The 22,008-nt window shown below is 26.6% G+C and overlaps 2 long non-coding RNA genes across 2 annotated transcripts; both read right to left on the reverse strand.

The window, feature by feature from the left end:
* Positions 1-777: 777 nt before the first annotated feature.
* Positions 778-1,033, reverse strand: LOC136989720 (uncharacterized). The gene is made up of 2 exons (XR_010882950.1): positions 1,001-1,033; positions 778-925 (listed from the first exon to the last, which is right to left on the reverse strand). It is a non-coding gene; the product is annotated as an uncharacterized lncRNA (long non-coding RNA).
* Positions 1,034-15,133: 14,100 nt separating this feature from the next.
* LOC136989655 (uncharacterized) lies at positions 15,134-15,677 on the reverse strand. The gene is made up of 3 exons (XR_010882937.1): positions 15,572-15,677; positions 15,380-15,452; positions 15,134-15,295 (listed from the first exon to the last, which is right to left on the reverse strand). It is a non-coding gene; the product is annotated as an uncharacterized lncRNA (long non-coding RNA).
* Between the last annotated feature and the right edge of the window lie 6,331 nt (positions 15,678-22,008).

A 22,008-nucleotide genomic window follows, 5' to 3' on the forward strand; every position in this document is an offset into this window, starting at 1 on the left:
TGTTATAAATTCTAGTAGATCTATTCATTAAAACAGAAATTTTCTTGACACGACAGCCTTTTACTTTTACTTTCCGGTTAATGTTACCTTAGGTGCCAAGATGGCGGCTTGCCTCTGTTTCCAGCAAGAAACAGTGGGACGCTCGTTTTAACCTGACCTAACCTATCCTAATAAATTACCATAATTATTAGCAACTAAATTATTAGAATAGGTTAGGTTAGGTTAGAACGAGCGTCCCACTGTTTCCTTGCTGGAATCAGAGGCAAGCCGCCATCTTGGCACCTAAGGCAACATTAACGTAATTTCCATATTCTTGCAATTTTTTCCATACTAAACTTTCTTCCATGTGGCATTTTGAAAAGTTTTGATTCAATATTCAAATTATTACTTTGACAACAAAGTTAAAGTGTTACTTGACATTATTTATTATTATTTTTGTAATTGTAAGTTTTTTATGCTTGAAATTTTGCAGTTCTGTTTTATTATCTATATTTTTGGGACATTCAAAAATATATTTTTGTTGTTAAATAATGATCTTTAATTTTAAAATTATCAGTGTAAAGTAATTCGAGTATACAAATGAAATTATTCTAATTTTTCTTAAATTCCTAACGATTCTGAAAAGTAATATAATGTTGATTATTTATACTTTTGGGATGCACTGTATAAAAATGCTTATAGTCAAAGAAAACAACTGTTGTAAAATAGTAGTCTAGAAAAATAAATGCAGTAAAAGATTTAATTAAGACATATACTGTTAAATTTATCAGAACATTTTCAGTATTTAGTATCATCTGCTTTCATATTTAATTCTTTTATTCAACAATTATTTTTCTTTTCTTTTCCTTTTCCATCGTTTCCAGAACTTTTTTCTTTTGGTTTATTTGTTTCCTTAGGTTCTGAAGAGGGGTATTTTCTTTGATTTCTAATCAATAAAAGAAAATAATATTGCCAAATAAAAATTTCTTTAACTATTTATAAAATAAATAGATAATTATACCTGTTTTCGGGAGCAACTGCTTTTGGAATATCCTTAAATACTAAAAATAAATAATTTCAGAAAAAAGTTAATATAAAGGTTTTATTTTGTAGTTACAAGAGAAAATATAATAATTTTGTAATAAAGAATTTTTGACGTAAAATGATACATTTTACGTCAAAAATTCTTTATTACAAAATTCTTAATGTATTTATTTATTAATAAGTAAAAATAAATAAATTTAATATAAAAAAAAATTAAGTCAATACATACTATTTGATACTACTAGCATTTTTAGTGATATCTGAAATTTTGGAAAGGTTAACTTTGTTTTAACTTTTCATTAACCATGCAAAAATGGGCCTATTAATTAACACGGAGAATAGTTTACAGAGAAAAAATGGTTTCTTCATTATTAACAATGCAATTTCGTTAACACTGAAGAATAACTAAGTTGGATTTATACTGTAGAAGTTGAGAATGGCTCTTCTCGAGTTTCCGGGAACGTTAAGTAATTAAGTTTAATTACACTACGATATATAATTCAATTATTAACAAAAGTTTAACAGGAGTAATTTTGTTGAATTATGAGAAATTTTTCTATTTAAAAAAATATTTAAATTTAAAAAACACTATGACATTAGCTTGAAGTTAAAATTTGTTAGTATGGAATTTTATTTTTAGAATAATATTTATATCACTAATAATTATCAAAAGGCAAAGGGCTTAATTTTCAGGGAAAGATAAGTTTCAAAATCAATTGTAAATGCTAATAACGAGTAAAATCGTCATTAAGTCCGACTCCATTAGATATATGACATGTGGCTTCTAGCTCTCTAGCCTTGTCCTGTAAGTACCAAAATTTAATAATATTAATTTCTCATACATAGAAATTAACCTGCTAAATTTGAAAATTTTTGGCTCATCCAGTTCTGAAATATAATGGAAAATTGATGTCGACATATACATACACACATATACGAATTTTGTAAGGGAAATTTCTTAAATATTTGGGCTCCTCAAGTGGGAAAACATAGAGAAATAAAAAACACGAGAAATCAAAATTTGAGCGATCACAGTACTTTCTACCTTATAAATTTAAAGTAAATTTAAAATTACGAAAACAATAATAAATGACATCAAGTAATAGTTTAACTTTGTTGTCAAGTAATAAATTAAACATTGAATCAAAAACTTTCCAAAATACCACATGGAAGAGAGTTTAGTATGGAAGAAATTACAGGAATATGGAAATTAAAAGCAGAAAGTTGTCGTGTTAAGAAAATTTCTGTTTTAACAAACAGCTCTACTAGAATTTATAACATTTTGGGAAAATCATCATCAAAACACTCTAAACATCGATTAGGAAGACTCAAAATCACATCACAAAGTACTAAAAAATAATATATTATCTATCGGAGAAAAAATTGGAAGACCTGATTCGATTTTTCAATAGGACAATGCCAGTTTTCATTGTTCAAGCTCAACAACTAAACGACTCGAAGATCATTATGTTCAAATTATGAAGTCTCCATCAAGAAGCCCGGACATGAACCGAATTAAAAATTGTGGGGTATTGTTGCTTGAAAAATTTATGCTAATAACAGATATTTTACAACAATTTCAAAACTTAAACAAAAAATCTTTGTGTACTGGTTTCAAATAAATCCAGGGATCTTAAACAATTTTATTAAATCAATTACTAATCGCATTTTCAAGTCATTAAGAATAATAGAAGATCTATTTCATATTAAAATAATATTCATCGATTTATGTTATTAACTATGGCTCAAAGATTAAATTTATGTATATTTTTGGGACCTCACAAAACATGAATTTTGTGTTTTAGCGCTTTATGTAACTAACATATTATAAAAACAATTATATAACATTGTACTATGCTATGAATGAACAATAATAGTTACTTTGTTATTATAAATAAACAACAATAACAACCGCATTGTTAAGATATACTTAATACGTTAAAAAATTGAGAACATGTAAATTATGTACACTGTATTCTATAACAGTTGGGAAGTACTAACTGTATTGTAATAATGACAGAAACAAAAGTAACACATTCATTAATTCCTACGCAATCTTCTGTTCGGTTTTGTTCCACTGTTGGAGAGATTTTCTGGCTTTGAAAATAACAATTAATTTATTAACTTTGTATAGTTTAACGATTCTGTAATTTTATAGTTGTATTAATAGCTCAGGCGTATAAAGAACATTCCTTTTATCTTAAGGAATCCGTTTGAATCCGGTTTAGTTACACAAAAAGTTTTCAGATGAACAAAATTTTTTAGAATGTTCCTGGTTTCAGCCACAATCTTCTGAGCTCGATTAAACTAGTAATAAGAACAAAATGTATGCTTTATTTTTACCATCCAGAGCAAGAACATCTAAAACAATACACTAAATCTTGTAACTCCTTAAATCGGAAAATGCTTAAGTGGGGAATAATTCGAACATAAATTTCGTTTTATGGTTTTATATCTTCTTGAATTGTGAAATTTTGTAATCAAATAAAACCGCTGACCACATAAAGATATGCACAATAAACAATAATCAATGTTTATTCGTTATTCTCCGTTTATTTTACTGATTTCCAGAGCAACGAGTAACGAATACAAAAGTAACGAGTAGGTACTATTAGCTTAAAACCAGGGGTAATCAAACTGATCGAAGATTATTCTGATCGTTCAAATCGTGTATACAAACGAACTATAGCGATTTGATCAATCACTATCCACGTAAACAAACACTATCTATGATCACGATGAAATTAACCCGAACGAAGCGTAGTATAGTTTGGATCGGATAAAAAAGATAAAAGATGGCAGCCTCTATGGTTAAAGTCACATTTATAGCTGAGAGCAAAGAAATGTGTTTTACTGTCGAAAAAATGAAAAGTACTAAAAACTTGTAAATGGTAAGTGAAATATTATTATTAATTAAAATATCCGATAAACTGAGATGAAAAAGTAAGTATTGTAAAGTATTGGCTTTTAGCAGAGAGAACAAAGTAAGCGCCGACTTTGTCAATTGGACCCACCTGTGGTCAGACGATAGGCCGCTTGCCATATAAGAAAAAACTATTAAACGTAAACAAGTGGCGAACGTTAATGTAAGCTCCACTCTAGTCGGATAACAGCGGACCTAAGTGTAAGCTGTTCACGAAAGAACGGTTTGTGATTGGTCAGAGGTTTTCCGTTCAAAAAACCCTTAAATAGCGGATGAAGGAGAAAAAGGCAAGAGACTGGTACACGGTAGTCGCAGGCATGTGGGAAGCCCACTGAGCGTAGAGAGAGTGTTTTCCTCTGGTAAACATCTCAGAGACGGGTTAGTGCGGAGACTGGACTGACCGTGCAGTTGAGCCAACTCCACAGGCTGACTGAGGCCTCTCTGAGAGTTTAATAGTTCCCGGAAGCCAATCCAATACGTGACACACCACACTTCGTTGTCCTGTATATATTATGTTGTTGAACTTGTACATTATACGTATTTTGTTTTGTAAATAAACCGTAAATATTCTCTGAATTGAGTGTGGAGGTGTACTTTCCATCGAACCTGAATCAACTATCTGATCGTGATATACACGGAACCCAACTCAACGAGACGGAGTTTGGGAAACATCACTAGATCTTCATTAGTATTAAAAGACAATTTTGCGAGATTATACGGAAGAATGCATGGCGTGCACTCAAGTTTTGCCGTTTTGTGAGCAATTTCATTCACAGAGTAAATACGATTCGATCATACTTGTATACTTTCCGCCAATAAAACGCATAACAGAAGCGATTTGTATCACATAGCAAAGACTGATCTGATCTTGCAGATCGATCCATCTGAAACAAAATGTATATGTACCCCAGTAATCGACTCTTATAGTTAAAATTAGATGAAATCTGAGAGAGACGTGAGAAAGAAAGTAGTTTTGCGAGAAAGAGAAAAGTCCGCAGTACGTTGTAAAAAGAATATAGACGATCATCATTGAAATGCAGGATCGAAAGGACTCTTCATCTTTACCTCCTCATCATGTGTTCGAGAGTTGCTTGCTCAATCGTACATAAAAAAAAGTTTTTGATATATGATACTTTGGAGTAAATCTCAGAAAGTGGTTAAGATTTAATTTCACTTTGTCTGAACCGTAAAATTGTAAGCCTCCATCAATAACTGCTATCTCTATTTTGTCAGGTCTGAAATTCGAACATAGTTACGAATTCTCTCAAATCTATGAAACATTATTCATTTATGATTCCACATAAATAATGTACTACACAGTATAGAAGCCCAACACGTTTCAATCACAACAGAGGACTGTCTCACGGAGGAAGCTGGTTTCCAGGTGAGCCGTTTGCTCGGGATCGTTATTTTATTTTAATATAAGTTACATTTTACTTAAGAAAAATAAAATAATGAACAAAATACAAGCATTGTCTATGTATTAAAGTTTTAAAACATCATTTCAATTCACGCCATAAGCCATCGTGGTACGGCCCATACGAACATAAATCTGGCTTACGACAAAAGCGGTTTATTACTTGAAATTTTTGAATGACTGGCTTCGATTCAAGCGTGGACTGCTTTTTAAAAAGCCATGCGAAATAACATTCGGGCTGCCAAGATGGGATTTTGTAACATTCAATTTCAAACGAACTAATCATAATTTTTTGGATCTTAGGCCGCCACGATGCCCCCGTATTAAACTTATGCTCGGTAACTACCAAAGACCGCTAAAAAAAATAAAAATAGTAAATAATACATGAACGAAAAAGATTTATTTGACTTTCCGGAGTGGATCTACCGGCTATATGCATACAATATTATATATTGGCCTAGACGGACGAATGGCCGAGCGATTATCGTGGCATCTACCGTTTTGGGAACCCAGATCGAATCCAGACAGGTTTTTCAATTCGATAGCCATCTGGATATGTCTAGTCCTTGTCTCTCATCACCCTACTGCCCTCCGTGGGCTTGGCTGAATAATGAGCTTGTAAAAAGGCCTTCTTGGTGCCCACAAACAGAAAAAGTTTAGAAAAGAAAAACAAAACTAACTTATATGGGCGTATATTTGCTACCAGTCCAGGCTGTTCAGTTATAAATATAAAAATAAATATACTAAAAATTTCAGAAAATAAGTGTTCTGGAGGTCAGCTATATAAACAATTTGATTTTTATATCATAATATTAACTACTACAAATGTAGCTGAAGCCAGTATTTAAAATGTTTTTAGTTAATATAAATAAAGATTTCATAATCTGTAAATATGCAGGTTTGCGAAATTAAACCAATCGGTTTTCTTGTAATATTAAATTTTTCGAATAATTTATTTTTTATAAATAATATTTTTTTAAAAAAATTAATAAAACAATAATAAACCTCGACATTCCTTTACTATTTGCATTTACTTCCAAACTGTTATAATAGAAGCTACATTCATAATTAACGATTCTCGAAACTATAACGTTTACAGCAAAGCGTGAAAAACTATATTCCGAAAACAAAAAAATAAAACTAAAACCAGTTCAAAAAGGGAAAATAATTCCGTATCGTGCAATTTCACATTACACGGGTTTTACTGTATATTACATTAATAAAATTGGGTTTTATCGAAGTTCACAAGTTAGAATTACATATAGTTGTACTCGATTGACGACTGAAAGATTAAAATATTGACTATCTTCCCATCTATAGAACTAGCTTATATTAAATTATATTGATAATGATTTAAGCTTACTTTTTTTACGGTCCATCCTGCTTGGAATAGAAACAATTCTGCGCGCTGTGAAAGGACGGAATTGCAACACCCAATGGCAATCTAGAGGAAGTAGAACTTACACTTTATACTTATTTTAACAAATTTCCTGTTTTTATTTATTAAGTCATTTGTATTGAATATAAGTACAAATTGATACAAAGAGTAAAATTGTCGTTTCACACAATAACTTTAATTTGTTTTAATTTAACATTGGTAATTTTGTTAATGAAATGAAATTTGTTATCATTTGAAATTTTATCGAATGATTTAGTATAAAACATCAATATGAAACATCAAAGAAGTTTTTTGTATGCACGTTTATGTACTGTACATACAAAAAACTTCTTTCTAAAATATTGAATTTTTTTCTGATAATAATATTAATCAAATGCTAAATAAACCAGCAACGAGTTGCTCAACTTTCTCGGCAATATTTGAAATTTTGGTAACGTTATCTGTTATATTTTATTATAAACCTTTTCATATTTTAACTATTATACAATGGCCAAAGGCTTAATTTTGAGAATAACGATGGGTTTTATAAAAAATTGTAAATGCTAATAACGGATAAAGTTGTCATTAAGTCCGACCCAAGTGCAGATACACACGACCCACATTATCTCTTCACTCCTTTTATCACCGTCCCCTTTATCTCCCCACTTTTATGTATTACATATAAAAACTTTTTTTTATGTACGATTGAGCAAGCACCTCTTGAACACATGATGAGGAGGTAAAGATGAAGAGTCCTTTCGATTCTGCATTTCAATGATGATCGTCTATATTCTTTCTACAACGTACTGCGGACTCCTCTCCAATTTCCGCAAAACTGCTTTCTTTCTCACGTCTCTCTCAGATTTCATCTAATTTTAACTATAAGAGTCGATTACTGGGGTACATATACATTTTGTTTCAGATGGATCGATCTGCAAGATCAAATCAGTCTTTGCTACGTGATACAAATCGCTTCTGTTATGCGTTTTAGTTGGCGGAAAGTATACAAGTATGATCGAATCGTATTTACTCTGTGAATAAAATTGCTCACAAACGGCAAAACTTGAGTGCACGCCATGCATTCTTTCCGTACAATCTAGCAAAACTATACTTTAATACTTATCTCAGTTAACCGGATATTTTAATTAATAATGATGTTTCACTTACCGTTTACAACTTTTAAGTACTTTTCATTTCGACAGTAAAACATATTTCTTTGCTTTTAACTATAAGAGTGACTTTAACCATGGAGGCTGCCGTCTTTAATCTTTTCTTATCCAATCCAAACGATCCTACCCTTCGTTCGGGTTAATTTCATCGCGATCCAGTTAATCCAAGATAGTGTTTGTTTACGTGGATAGTGATTGATCAAATCGCTATAGTTCGTTTGTATACACGATTTGAACGATCAGAATAATCTTCGATCAGTTTGATTACCCCTGGTTTTAGGCTAATAGTACCTACTCGTTACTTTTGTATTCGTTACTCGTTGCTCTGGAAATCAGTAAAATAAACGGAGAATAACGAATAAACATTGATTATTGTTTATTGTGCATATCTTTATGTGGTCAGCGGTTTTATTTGATTACAAAATTTCACAATTCAAGAAGATATAAAACCATAAAACGAAATTTATGTTCGAATTATTCCCCACTTAAGCATTTTCCGATTTAAGGAGTTACAAGATTTAGTGTATTGTTTTAGATGTTCTTGCTCTGGATGGTAAAAATAAAGCATACATTTTGTTCTTATTACTAGTTTAATCGAGCTCAGAAGATTGTGGCTGAAACCAGGAACATTCTAAAAAATTTTGTTCATCTGAAAACTTTTTGTGTAACTAAACCGGATTCAAACGGATTCCTTAAGATAAAAGGAATGTTCTTTATACGCCTGAGCTATTAATACTGCTGTAAGTCCCCAGACAAGTTCGAAAGCGAATAAATCGCGAAATTCTTGCGAAAGAAAAGTGATAACGATAAATTGTATTACGAAAGAGAAAAACCCTTTGATCTAAACAACGCGACACAAAATTGTAAATAACGAGACTCGGAATTGGTCGAACACGTGTCAAATAATCTGTAAACTTTAGCACGAGCGCTCATAAACAGGTAGATCATTGACTCGAGTATTTATAAATGTTTGATGGGATAAACTTTCTCGGAAAGAGGGAAATTTTTGACAGACTAAAAAGATCGTTAAAGATTTAAACGTCAAGGAAATTACAAACAATGGCTTGAATTATGAGTGCAGGTGTTATAGTATTATAAACAATCTCGAGCAGAGTCGACAAAGAAATATCAGATGTACTGTACACCTCGAATCGGACCTTTCCCGCGACCCGAGATGGTCTCGTTTCGCGCTTGGAAACAAAGGGGAGACCAATCGGGAAGCGAGAAAAGAGACGAGGGACCAATCCGAAAGGTGCATAGTGCACGAGAAAAATTTATAAAAACTGAGACTTTAAGGTCGAAAGAGAGTCTCCTCAGAAATAAGAACTGTCGCCTCTGGATTAAGCTCACCGTGTGCTTCATAGAATATTGTGCCATCGCCCGAGACGTCTCTGTGTATCTCTGATAATCCCCAACACCCAGCGATCCTTCTCATCCGCCCCTAAGTGCGACCGACGCCAAGGTTCTCGTCTGGATCAGTGAAGGACTGTCGATCGACGATGTAGGCATTTATGTTACAAATAAACGGTTTTCATGTGAAAAAACTTGTCATCATTTGCCTCCTCTGTCACGACCCATATACGGATAGCCCTTAGCATCCCGACGGTTGGGAATAAAACTCCCCCCCCCCGTTTCGGAGACCTTACACAAACTAGTGGCGTGTGTAAAAACCGTTTCTGACTCTCCGTTAAGTCGGCCGTAGGAAAAAAAAAGCAACTTCCTTAAAATTGACAGTATTATACATCAGTCGATTTTCAAATTTATAATATTTTCGCGTAATCGCAGCGCGTAAATAAGCACGCGCTGCGATTATCATTCCGTAAGCCCGTTTTTCATTGTTACATAAACAATAAATATAGATAATACTTTTTCGGCGATTGTCGAGTGAATTAATTGTTCGGTGAAGAATTATCGAATGCGAAAGTTTAATTTACAAAATGAATTTTTCGAGTAAGTTAAACTCTTTTTATCGTATTATTATTATACTAACTCTTTAATAACGTGTTCGCAATGAATATAAACACATGCAATTAACAGTAATTTTCTACGGGATGTTTAGAAATCCCAATAAAAATGTTATACGGTGGAACGATATTTAACTTTGCATTGGTTTTATGCTGGAGACAATTAGAGCATTAAACGTATTTTCTACAAATAAATAACAATTAATTATTTTATTTCTGCATCATTTCTATTATTTAAATATTCGGTTCCATTAAAATGAATAAAGAGTAGCAAACAGAAATTACAACAACATTTTTACAATAAAATAAAATATTCAAAAATAACATTTAAATCTCTTGTTAATTTAAAATAATCTTATAAAAAGTTGTCACAACTGTAATATAAATGAACATTCGATTATTTACATTTTTCAAGTTAATCTACAAACTAAATATTTAAAACACATTTTACTCAGACTTTTAATTCAATTCTATCAATGAAGATAAAGTAAGCTTCTGAGTATATGTTAATATCCGTTCATTTACTTTGACTGAGAATAACTCTTCAGTAATATTACATTTTCAGTTGACTTTATGATTGAAACAATTTACACTTTGCACACAATAATGTCAAATTACAATGCAATATTTATGCTGATATATCACGTTTAAATTAAAAAATTTCTAAATAGAAATCAGATAATTTTTTTTTTGCATTTTTATTCTATATTTTTGTCGATTTGCTATAGAATAAAGTTTCCAAAATATTTTTCTAGAATAACAATTTCAACTGTTTATTTGGCGTAAACTGTTTGCAATTTGCTTTGTTTCTCTTCCTCAAATTCGTATATAATTTTTGAATTCAGCGAAGAAAGTTTTACGAATTTCTGTGTTTATTGCGTTTACTTTTATTGTCTAGGTGATGATATTGAAACGAAAGTTCATGATGAAAATGAACAAATAACATCTAATTCGAGAAAAAAAACCATCCAAGATTCCGTTGACGAGATAGTACATTGTATCATGGTACTGAGAGCTCAGGCGGAACGAGAACGCAAAAAAATTGCTGATAACCAGAGAAAAACAGAATCGTCTTCTGCTGTAAGTTACAGTTCAATCGAAATAATTAAAACTAATTTAATAATTCTTATCATTTAAAAAATTAAAAGTGAAAAACCCATTTTAACAATGCACAATCTTATAAAATGTGTTATTTAAAATGGCTGCAAATTGTTTATTTATTATTAAATAAATATTTTCTGAGTTAATAAAAAAAAACACTACGAGTGCTGTAAGATTATCCTATCAGAAATCAGAATTTTTCACTTTTTACAGGATTCCGATAAAAAACCGGGAATGAACGAAGAACCGTTAGCATTAAATGAAAATGTAAAAGTATTGGATGAAGGTGAGGTCATAAAAAAATTATAAAAAATTTTCCGATGCATAAAATAATTTGTTTAAAAATTATTAAGGAATGATTTAATGTGAAACTCATTGTGTTAAAATCTCTTTAAATTTAGTAACTTAATGTTAATTATCCATCCGCAGTCTTTCACGTGTATCGCATGTCGTAGTTTATTATTTTCGAAACAATTCAAAAATATAGAAAAATTAATTTCAAAATGTTTATTTCTAGAAAGATTCAGTTTATTTCATCAAAAACACTGTTGGTAATGATTTTTGTTACTGTTTAAATAGCAATTTTAACGTATATTCACCGAAAACATTATTCAGGTGGAGTGAACAAACGAATGAAATGATCGCAAAAGACACAATGTTGTTATTTTTGACATAATTCATTGTTTTGCTGTGTACTCATTTCAGATATCAAATTTAATTGACAATTAATTTATCATCTGTCAAAGTATACGTCAAGAAATTTCTAATAATTTTTAAATTTTCTGCAATTTTAACACACAAGCAATATAATTGGATTAATTTTATTTTTCGGCTGCTATAATAATTTAATCGTGAGGCATTTGCCTTTAGGCCGCGACTCTACTAGCCGTAAAAGGGCCGTAAAACCCCTCACCGTAAAAGCTTTTACGCCTGAGCAGGTCGTAAAACCAACGTAAAAGCGAGTTGAGCAGTGTTCAACTCGCTTTTACGTTGAGGGGTTTTTTCGTTGCTATTTCGTTTAATATTTCGGGATAGGTAAACATTACAAACCGAAATTTGCACGATAACTTGAACATAAGGACTATCGGGGCTGTTCAAAGGTTCGAAGGTTAAAGGTCGAAGAGGTGAAAAATAGAAGTGGGTCACCCATCACGTCTGGTGGAGAATCGGTCTTTATTAAGATTTTACACGTTATTGTGAGGACCAGCATTTCTTCCTTCCAAAAATACCTCGATGTTAACATTTTGTGAATTACTGTTTACAACATTTGTAATATAATAATATTTACTTAATCACTTATTTTTACTTTTTTTGATAATTATGTATTCGAGTGAATTTTAATTGCATTTTAAACAACAACCGAAGTTGTAAGAGGAAATTTGCCTATTTTACCAATCTAGGGACCCCCCTCTTATGGATTTTGATGTTGACTTACAGCGATTAGAATAAAACAGTTTATTATCCAAATCTCACAACATGCCAAGGGAAAAATGAGAAAGCAGTCAATGAGTAATGATGAGAACTGCCCCAAAAACAAGATGAGTCACATCGACTCAATGATGACTCTACAAAAGCTAGAGGTCATTGCCAAATAAAAACAACAGAGAACAATCATCTCAGCTGCGATGACGACACTGCAAATAAATCATTACTTGATGATGACATTCCAAATGGGTCATCACCAGATGATGAACCTTTTCATGCTGGAAGTATTTAAAAGGAGAGCTCCAGCCCGACAAAAATTAGTATGATTCCCATACTCAACATAGCAGTATCATTCTCATACTCAGAGAGACAGAGACTCTCACCAGTATAATTATCATACTCAAGACAGAGTATAATTCTCACACTCAAGACAGGCAGTAAGTGAGAGCAGACTCAGGACAACAAACAAGAAAGAATAGACCAGAGGCGGTCAGACAGACATAGGACTTAAGCAGCCAGAAAGTGCAGTTTAGTCCAGACAGTACCAGAGCAGTACGAGTAAGAAACAGCGAGAGGAAACAGGATCAAGAGATTGACCAACTGTCGAAATAGACGAAAGAAGACATCTTGTTCAAATGGTATGTTGTGAGTCGCGTAGTTCGAATACCCCCCTTTAGACACCCTCCTCGTTGTATAGATAATGATAGGCTGATTTCCAAAAATCGGATTTGATAACTCTATTCTGAACTTTCAGTTTTTTTTTTTTTTGGCTAATAAATTCCTTTTAATTGTTCATATCTGACTCTGTATTCTTCCTCCTGAGAGGCTCATTCCTGGACTTCAGAGTGACTCTTACCCTCGCGCCTTAGTCATTTACTTCATCTCAATCGGTGGTGTGTCCGGTAAAACACACCTGGTAGCAGGACCCTATCAAAAACGTACGTAAGAAAACATCTTGACGGCCCCGAACCCCACATTATTATCACTGACAATATTATATATAACTTGTCCGTATTTTTAAAATTAAGGTTTTTCTCGATTCTTTGAGTGTGTGATGTAGACAGATACAGTAATGTATAAATGTAAATTAAATGCTTGTTGAACTGAGACATCGAGAACTAAATTCGAATTCTTGTGATATGTAGCACGAAAGTTAAATGTAATTTCTTGTATATAAAGTCGGTGTGATTATTATTATCGAAACCCGTTTATTTAATAGAATTCGAAGTAGTAATCTGCACCCGTATTCAAGTCCGATTAAATCACAGACAATTCGTGGAACGTACGCAGATTTTTGTATTAATATTTAATGTATATCATATTTTTAATGCTTTAATCCTATCACAATGAGAGAGATCTGAGTTCGAATTTATTTTCATAGTAATTATATTATATTACCTAACTGTTTACACAATGGTACTACTCTATGACTTCCTCTACAGGTTATGCCTTATACATATATATTTCTATATAAACTTATTAGCCGGGTGAAGTTTCTTATAATAAATATGTTTGAATACGATAATTGTGATATAATTTACGAAAGATAAATTGTTAAATGATTATTTTGTAGAAGCTAATGGGAACAAAGAGCCAATGGAAGAGAATAAAGAGACGTCAGCAATTGGAAATGGATCTTCAGACATAGGTGAATTCATCGCAGAAGATGATGATGAAGTAAGAAAATATTTTTTAATATTTTTACTTTATAAATTTATTGTCATTCTTTACTAAACTTTCACTTTCAATAGTCTTTTGGTATATTTAAGATTTTCGTTTCTTCTCTTGTGTCTACAATGATTCTATACATTTTAAATGACAGCACGAAATCATTCGAGTTATAAATTATATGTTCAAAATTTAAAAAATAATGCATGTAATCAGATTGTAAATATTCAAATATTACTTTAAGAATGGGCAAAGTTATGAAAAGACAAATTAAGATATTTAATTATTGGAGAATTTTGTGTTAGAAACGAACATTTGATCATTTTTGCTGATGGTTGACAAAATCCGTTGAATTTGATTAATGTACACTTGTAAATGTTCAGCATTTGAATTCATTTCTCATATTTAATCATTTACAGATAAAATTTACAGAAGACCACTCGTGTCTTTCAAATAGGAAATTTTTAACTCGTTCAAAAAATTTAAATATATCATTTTTCATTATTTCCGATTATTTATTGTAATTATGCTTGCATTACTTTCGTAGTATTATTTTGAAACCAACATTTCTACATAAACTATGGATAATTTAATTTTCGTATTTTATTGACAAAATATTCATATTATTAGCAAGAAACAACCAAATGTATGGACGGTTTTTTGAAATTTTTGCGAAGACTTGCGTTTACCATCCGTTCTTGTTTCGGAAGACGAAAGTAAAATCGAAGAAAGTTAAAAAAGTAATGTAGAGGATTGCATGAATTTTAATTATTACATTTCGTTCAGTTCAAACAATTTAATCGGTGTACGATTTTCATCATATTTTACTTAATCGTATAAACGTTACATTTCAGATTACGCTTTTAATATTAATTGAAATTAAAGAATTAATAAATTAATCAATAATAATTGTTCATATAATTATAAGAGAAGGGCACATTTCAAAATTTATATAATGAAAATTTCTGGTGTGGAACTCTTCGTTAAATCGAATCTTTGCTCTGTACTTTCAAATGCCTTTAGGTCTATATTTTATACAGTTTCTTACATAATTGTCTACTAGGACAGCGCTTATTAATAGGACTTTACTGCTGTTCGGTTTCTGCAATTAAAAAAAATTATCCAGAAAAAACAATCTTTATTGTTCACCACGTATTTCGCCTGTACACACTTTTTTGTTTTTCGGACTTTCGGGTCCCTTTTCAGCAGGTTTACAAAAACATAATACTAAAAACAAAAATTTATAAAAATTTACAATACTATATAACAAAGATTACCCGACAATGATATATTGGTGTTAGCACGACATACAATTTCATTTTTGTTAATTACTTCGATATGTACATAAATACACAGAAGAATTCCCATCATAATATCAACAAACCTGTATAAAGTTAAAACACATTTATAAAAGTATAATTAAAACATTTAATACTTAAAGTATAATTAAAACATTTTATAATTAAAACGTTTAATTAATAGAATTTGTTTTTACTCACATACCTGTGACTGCAACAGCAAACGATGAATAACATTTTTACATAGCGTACTCCTTTTATAAGTTTTCCATTCTATTGCTCCTGTTAGCAATAATACGGTTCCATGAATGTGGCAAAAACAATGGATAAATATGTTCGTATCACTGCGTTTTTAAATTGTTTCTTTTTCTTTATTTTAATCGTATCTAAAACAATTTCACATCTTCCTTTATTACGATGTTCTGCTACTGCCAAATTTTCATTATTTCCTTTTATGGCTCTGATATGTTCCTTTATACTTATTTTGAATTTTTTCCTTGTCTTCTCTAGGAAAAAGTTAAAAATACATTAGGTATGTATCTTTAATTTATATGTATATATAAATGAATATGTTTATTCGCTGTGCACTCATAGGCCGTTCCACAAATTGCTATGAAACTCGACAGATACGTTAACATACTTCTAACTTAGATAATGTCATACATACAACCCCAAACTATTGATTGAATTTTTATATATCAATTAATTTGTGTATACATTCGATTCGGATCCACAACCAACTACGAATGTTCGGTGGTTTTATCCAAATGTACATACTACAAGTCTAAACCAGTGTTTAAGAAACACAATTTTAGTGAATTAGTTGGTTAACTGATTTAAATTATGTATGTGTTCCGTGTACTTTTCTAATACAAAATCCTGTAGAATTGTACTCTTGCGACACTGCGAAAGCAACAGCATAAATGGATGTATAGAAAGTTCATTTAGTAACTTTATGTGATATTAACAGTAATATAATTGGATACATTATAAATCACACGTTGCAGTATTACTTGATTGCTCAGAGTTAATAGCTCCTTACATTTTTGGAATCATGCAGCTTGAACTGTTACGGAACCTTTCTGAAACCAGCGATAAAAAATAACAGTTCAAGCTGCAGAATACCGAAAATGTAGTTGCTTTGTGTCCATCCGGGATAAGAAAACTTAAAGCATAAACTTAGTTAGTTTCATAGTAGATATGCCACTTCTCTACTGTGAGTAATACAATTCTGTTTCAATCGTACACATTTGTATTTTAAAAGAATATAAAGTTGTTGATTTTAAAAAATATGAATATTTTACATGAAAATCTTAATTGTTTTTATTTGATTTTTACAGACAACAGAAGAAGTTCGGAAATTTTTACACAGTTATATTGTTATGAATTAGCAAGTATTTGTTTATTTGGTTCTGCAGGCAAAAACAATCCAAATGGCAACCAAAATGGTTTTAAAAAAGTTATAATGTATAACTTAAGAATGTTGACAATTTGAAACTTTAAAAAAGTTTATTTCCTTTTTATTTATTTTTCATTTGTATTGAAAAACAACGTTTATTTGTTGTTTATTTATTGTTCACTTGTATTTATAAAAATATTTATTTTTGTTTATTTATTAGTTTGTTAGTATTTTAAAAAAATATTCAAATTTTGTTTATTTATTAGTCTTTCATTTTTTAAAAAAATATTCAAATTTTGTTTATTTATTAAGTCTTGTTTTTTAAATAATATTCAAATTTGGTTTTTCTATTAGTCTTTTTGTTGTTTAAAAAATATTTATATTTGTTTATTTATTAGTTGTTTTTTTTATAAAAATATTTATTTTTTGTTTATTTATTGTTTGTTTCTATTTTAAAAATAATTATTTTTTGTGTATTTATTGTTCATTTTTATAAAATATTTAATTCCTGTTTATTTATTGTTTGTTCATGTATTTAAAAAAATATTCAAATTTTGTTCATATATTAGTCTTCATTTTTAAAAATATATTGAAATTTTGTTTATTTATTAGTGTTTATCTTTTTAAAAAATATTCAAATTTTGTTTATTTATTAGTCTTCATTTTTTAAAAAAATATTCAAATTTTGTATATATATTAGTCTTCATTTTTTAAAAAAATATTCAAATTTTGTTTATATATTAGTCTTCATTTTTTAAAAAAATATTCAAATTTTGTTTATTTATTAGTCTTCATCTTTTAAAAAAATATTCAAATTTTGTACATATATTAGTCTTCATTTTTAAAAAAATATTGAAATTTTGTTTATTTATTATTTTGTAAATTGTAATATGTTTGTAATTTATTAGTGTTTTGCTTTTTAAAAAATACTCAAATTTTGTTTATTTATTAGTCTTCATTTTAAAAAAAATATTCAAATTTTGTTTATATATTAGTCTTCATTTTTAAAAAAAATATTCAAATTTTGTTTATATATTAGTCTTCATTTTTTAAAAAAATATTCAAATTTTGTATATATATTAGTCTTCATTTTTTAAAAAATATTCAAATTTTGTATATATATTAGTCTTCATTTTTTAAAAAAATATTCAAATTTTGTTTATATATTAGTCTTCATTTTTTAAAAAAATATTCAAATTTTGTATATATATTAGTCTTCATTTTTTAAAAAAATATTCAAATTTTGTTTATATATTAGTCTTCATTTTTAAAAAAATATTCAAATTTTGTTTATATATTAGTCTTCATTTTTTAAAAAAATATTCAAATTTTGTTTATATATTAGTCTTCATTTTTTAAAAAAATATTCAAATTTTGTATATATATTAGTCTTCATTTTTAAAAAAATATTCAAATTTTGTTTATATATTAGTCTTCATTTTTTAAAAAAATATTCAAATTTTGTATATATATTAGTCTTCATCTTTTAAAAAAATATTCAAATTTTGTACATATATTAGTCTTCATTTTTAAAAAAATATTCAAATTTTGTTATATATTAGTCTTCATTTTTTAAAAAAATATTCAAATTTTGTATATATATTAGTCTTCATTTTTAAAAAAATATTCAAATTTTGTTTATATATTAGTCTTCATTTTTTAAAAAAATATTCAAATTTTGTTTATATATTAGTCTTCATTTTTTAAAAAAATATTCAAATTTTGTATATATATTAGTCTTCATTTTTTAAAAAAATATTCAAATTTTGTATATATATTAGTCTTCATTTTTAAAAAAATATTCAAATTTTGTTTATATATTAGTCTTCATTTTTTAAAAAAATATTCAAATTTTGTATATATATTAGTCTTCATTTTTAAAAAAATATTCAAATTTTGTTTATATATTAGTCTTCATTTTTTAAAAAAATATTCAAATTTTGTATATATATTAGTCTTCATCTTTTAAAAAAATATTCAAATTTTGTATATATATTAGTCTTCATTTTTAAAAAAATATTCAAATTTTGTTTATATATTAGTCTTCATTTTTAAAAAAATATTCAAATTTTGTTTATATATTAGTCTTCATTTTTTAAAAAAATATTCAAATTTTGTTTATATATTAGTCTTCATTTTTTAAAAAAATATTCAAATTTTGTTTATATATTAGTCTTCATTTTTTAAAAAAATATTCAAATTTTGTATATATATTAGTCTTCATTTTTTAAAAAAATATTCAAATTTTGTTTATATATTAGTCTTCATTTTTTAAAAAAATATTCAAATTTTGTATATATATTAGTCTTCATTTTTAAAAAAATATTCAAATTTTGTTTATATATTAGTCTTCATTTTTTAAAAAAATATTCAAATTTTGTATATATATTAGTCTTCATTTTTTAAAAAAATATTCAAATTTTGTATATATATTAGTCTTCATTTTTAAAAAAATATTCAAATTTTGTTTATATATTAGTCTTCATTTTTTAAAAAAATATTCAAATTTTGTATATATATTAGTCTTCATTTTTTAAAAAAATATTCAAATTTTGTTTATATATTAGTCTTCATTTTTTAAAAAAATATTCAAATTTTGTTTATATATTAGTCTTCATTTTTTAAAAAAATATTCAAATTTTGTATATATATTAGTCTTCATTTTTAAAAAAATATTCAAATTTTGTTTATATATTAGTCTTCATTTTTTAAAAAAATATTCAAATTTTGTATATATATTAGTCTTCATCTTTTAAAAAAATATTCAAATTTTGTATATATATTAGTCTTCATTTTTTAAAAAAATATTCAAATTTTGTTTATATATTAGTCTTCATTTTTTAAAAAAATATTCAAATTTTGTTTATATATTAGTCTTCATTTTTTAAAAAAATATTCAAATTTTGTATATATATTAGTCTTCATTTTTAAAAAAATATTCAAATTTTGTTTATATATTAGTCTTCATTTTTTAAAAAAATATTCAAATTTTGTATATATATTAGTCTTCATCTTTTAAAAAAATATTCAAATTTTGTATATATATTAGTCTTCATTTTTAAAAAAATATTCAAATTTTGTTTATATATTAGTCTTCATTTTTTAAAAAAATATTCAAATTTTGTATATATATTAGTCTTCATTTTTTAAAAAAATATTCAAATTTTGTATATATATTAGTCTTCATTTTTAAAAAAATATTCAAATTTTGTTTATATATTAGTCTTCATTTTTTAAAAAAATATTCAAATTTTGTATATATATTAGTCTTCATTTTTAAAAAAATATTCAAATTTTGTTTATATATTAGTCTTCATTTTTTAAAAAAATATTCAAATTTTGTATATATATTAGTCTTCATTTTTTAAAAAAATATTCAAATTTTGTATATATATTAGTCTTCATTTTTTAAAAAAATATTCAAATTTTGTATATATATTAGTCTTCATTTTTAAAAAAATATTCAAATTTTGTTTATATATTAGTCTTCATTTTTTAAAAAAATATTCAAATTTTGTATATATATTAGTCTTCATTTTTTAAAAAAATATTCAAATTTTGTATATATATTAGTCTTCATTTTTAAAAAAATATTCAAATTTTGTTTATATATTAGTCTTCATTTTTAAAAAAATATTCAAATTTTGTATATATATTAGTCTTCATTTTTAAAAAAATATTCAAATTTTGTTTATATATTAGTCTTCATTTTTTAAAAAAATATTCAAATTTTGTATATATATTAGTCTTCATCTTTTAAAAAAATATTCAAATTTTGTTTATATATTAGTCTTCATTTTTTAAAAAAATATTCAAATTTTGTATATATATTAGTCTTCATTTTTAAAAAAATATTCAAATTTTGTTTATATATTAGTCTTTATTTTTTTAAAAAAATATTCAAATTTTGTATATATATTAGTCTTCATTTTTAAAAAAATATTCAAATTTTGTTTATATATTAGTCTTCATTTTTTAAAAAAATATTCAAATTTTGTATATATATTAGTCTTCATTTTTAAAAAAATATTCAAATTTTGTTTATATATTAGTCTTCATTTTTTAAAAAAATATTCAAATTTTGTATATATATTAGTCTTCATTTTTAAAAAAATATTCAAATTTTGTTTATATATTAGTCTTCATTTTTTAAAAAAATATTCAAATTTTGTATATATATTAGTCTTCATTTTTAAAAAAATATTCAAATTTTGTATATATATTAGTCTTCATTTTTAAAAAAATATTCAAATTTTGTTTATATATTAGTCTTTATTTTTTTAAAAAAATATTCAAATTTTGTATATATATTAGTCTTCATTTTTAAAAAAATATTCAAATTTTGTTTATATATTAGTCTTCATTTTTTAAAAAAATATTCAAATTTTGTTTATATATTAGTCTTCATTTTTTAAAAAAATATTCAAATTTTGTATATATATTAGTCTTCATTTTTTAAAAAAATATTCAAATTTTGTTTATATATTAGTCTTCATTTTTTAAAAAAATATTCAAATTTTGTTTATATATTAGTCTTCATTTTTTAAAAAAATATTCAAATTTTGTATATATATTAGTCTTCATTTTTAAAAAAATATTCAAATTTTGTATATATATTAGTCTTCATTTTTAAAAAAATATTCAAATTTTGTTTATATATTAGTCTTCATTTTTTAAAAAAATATTCAAATTTTGTATATATATTAGTCTTCATTTTTTAAAAAAATATTCAAATTTTGTTTATATATTAGTCTTCATTTTTTAAAAAAATATTCAAATTTTGTATATATATTAGTCTTCATTTTTTAAAAAAATATTCAAATTTTGTTTATATATTAGTCTTCATTTTTTAAAAAAATATTCAAATTTTGTATATATATTAGTCTTCATTTTTTAAAAAAATATTCAAATTTTGTTTATATATTAGTCTTCATTTTTTAAAAAAATATTCAAATTTTGTATATATATTAGTCTTCATTTTTAAAAAAATATTCAAATTTTGTTTATATATTAGTCTTCATTTTTTAAAAAAATATTCAAATTTTGTATATATATTAGTCTTCATTTTTTAAAAAAATATTCAAATTTTGTTTATATATTAGTCTTCATTTTTTAAAAAAATATTCAAATTTTGTATATATATTAGTCTTCATTTTTTAAAAAAATATTCAAATTTTGTATATATATTAGTCTTCATTTTTAAAAAAATATTCAAATTTTGTTTATATATTAGTCTTCATTTT

Source organism: Centruroides vittatus, unplaced genomic scaffold (assembly GCF_030686945.1).
Source record: "Centruroides vittatus isolate TY-2023 unplaced genomic scaffold, ASM3068694v2 scaffold_752, whole genome shotgun sequence".
Taxonomy (NCBI): domain Eukaryota; kingdom Metazoa; phylum Arthropoda; class Arachnida; order Scorpiones; family Buthidae; genus Centruroides; species Centruroides vittatus.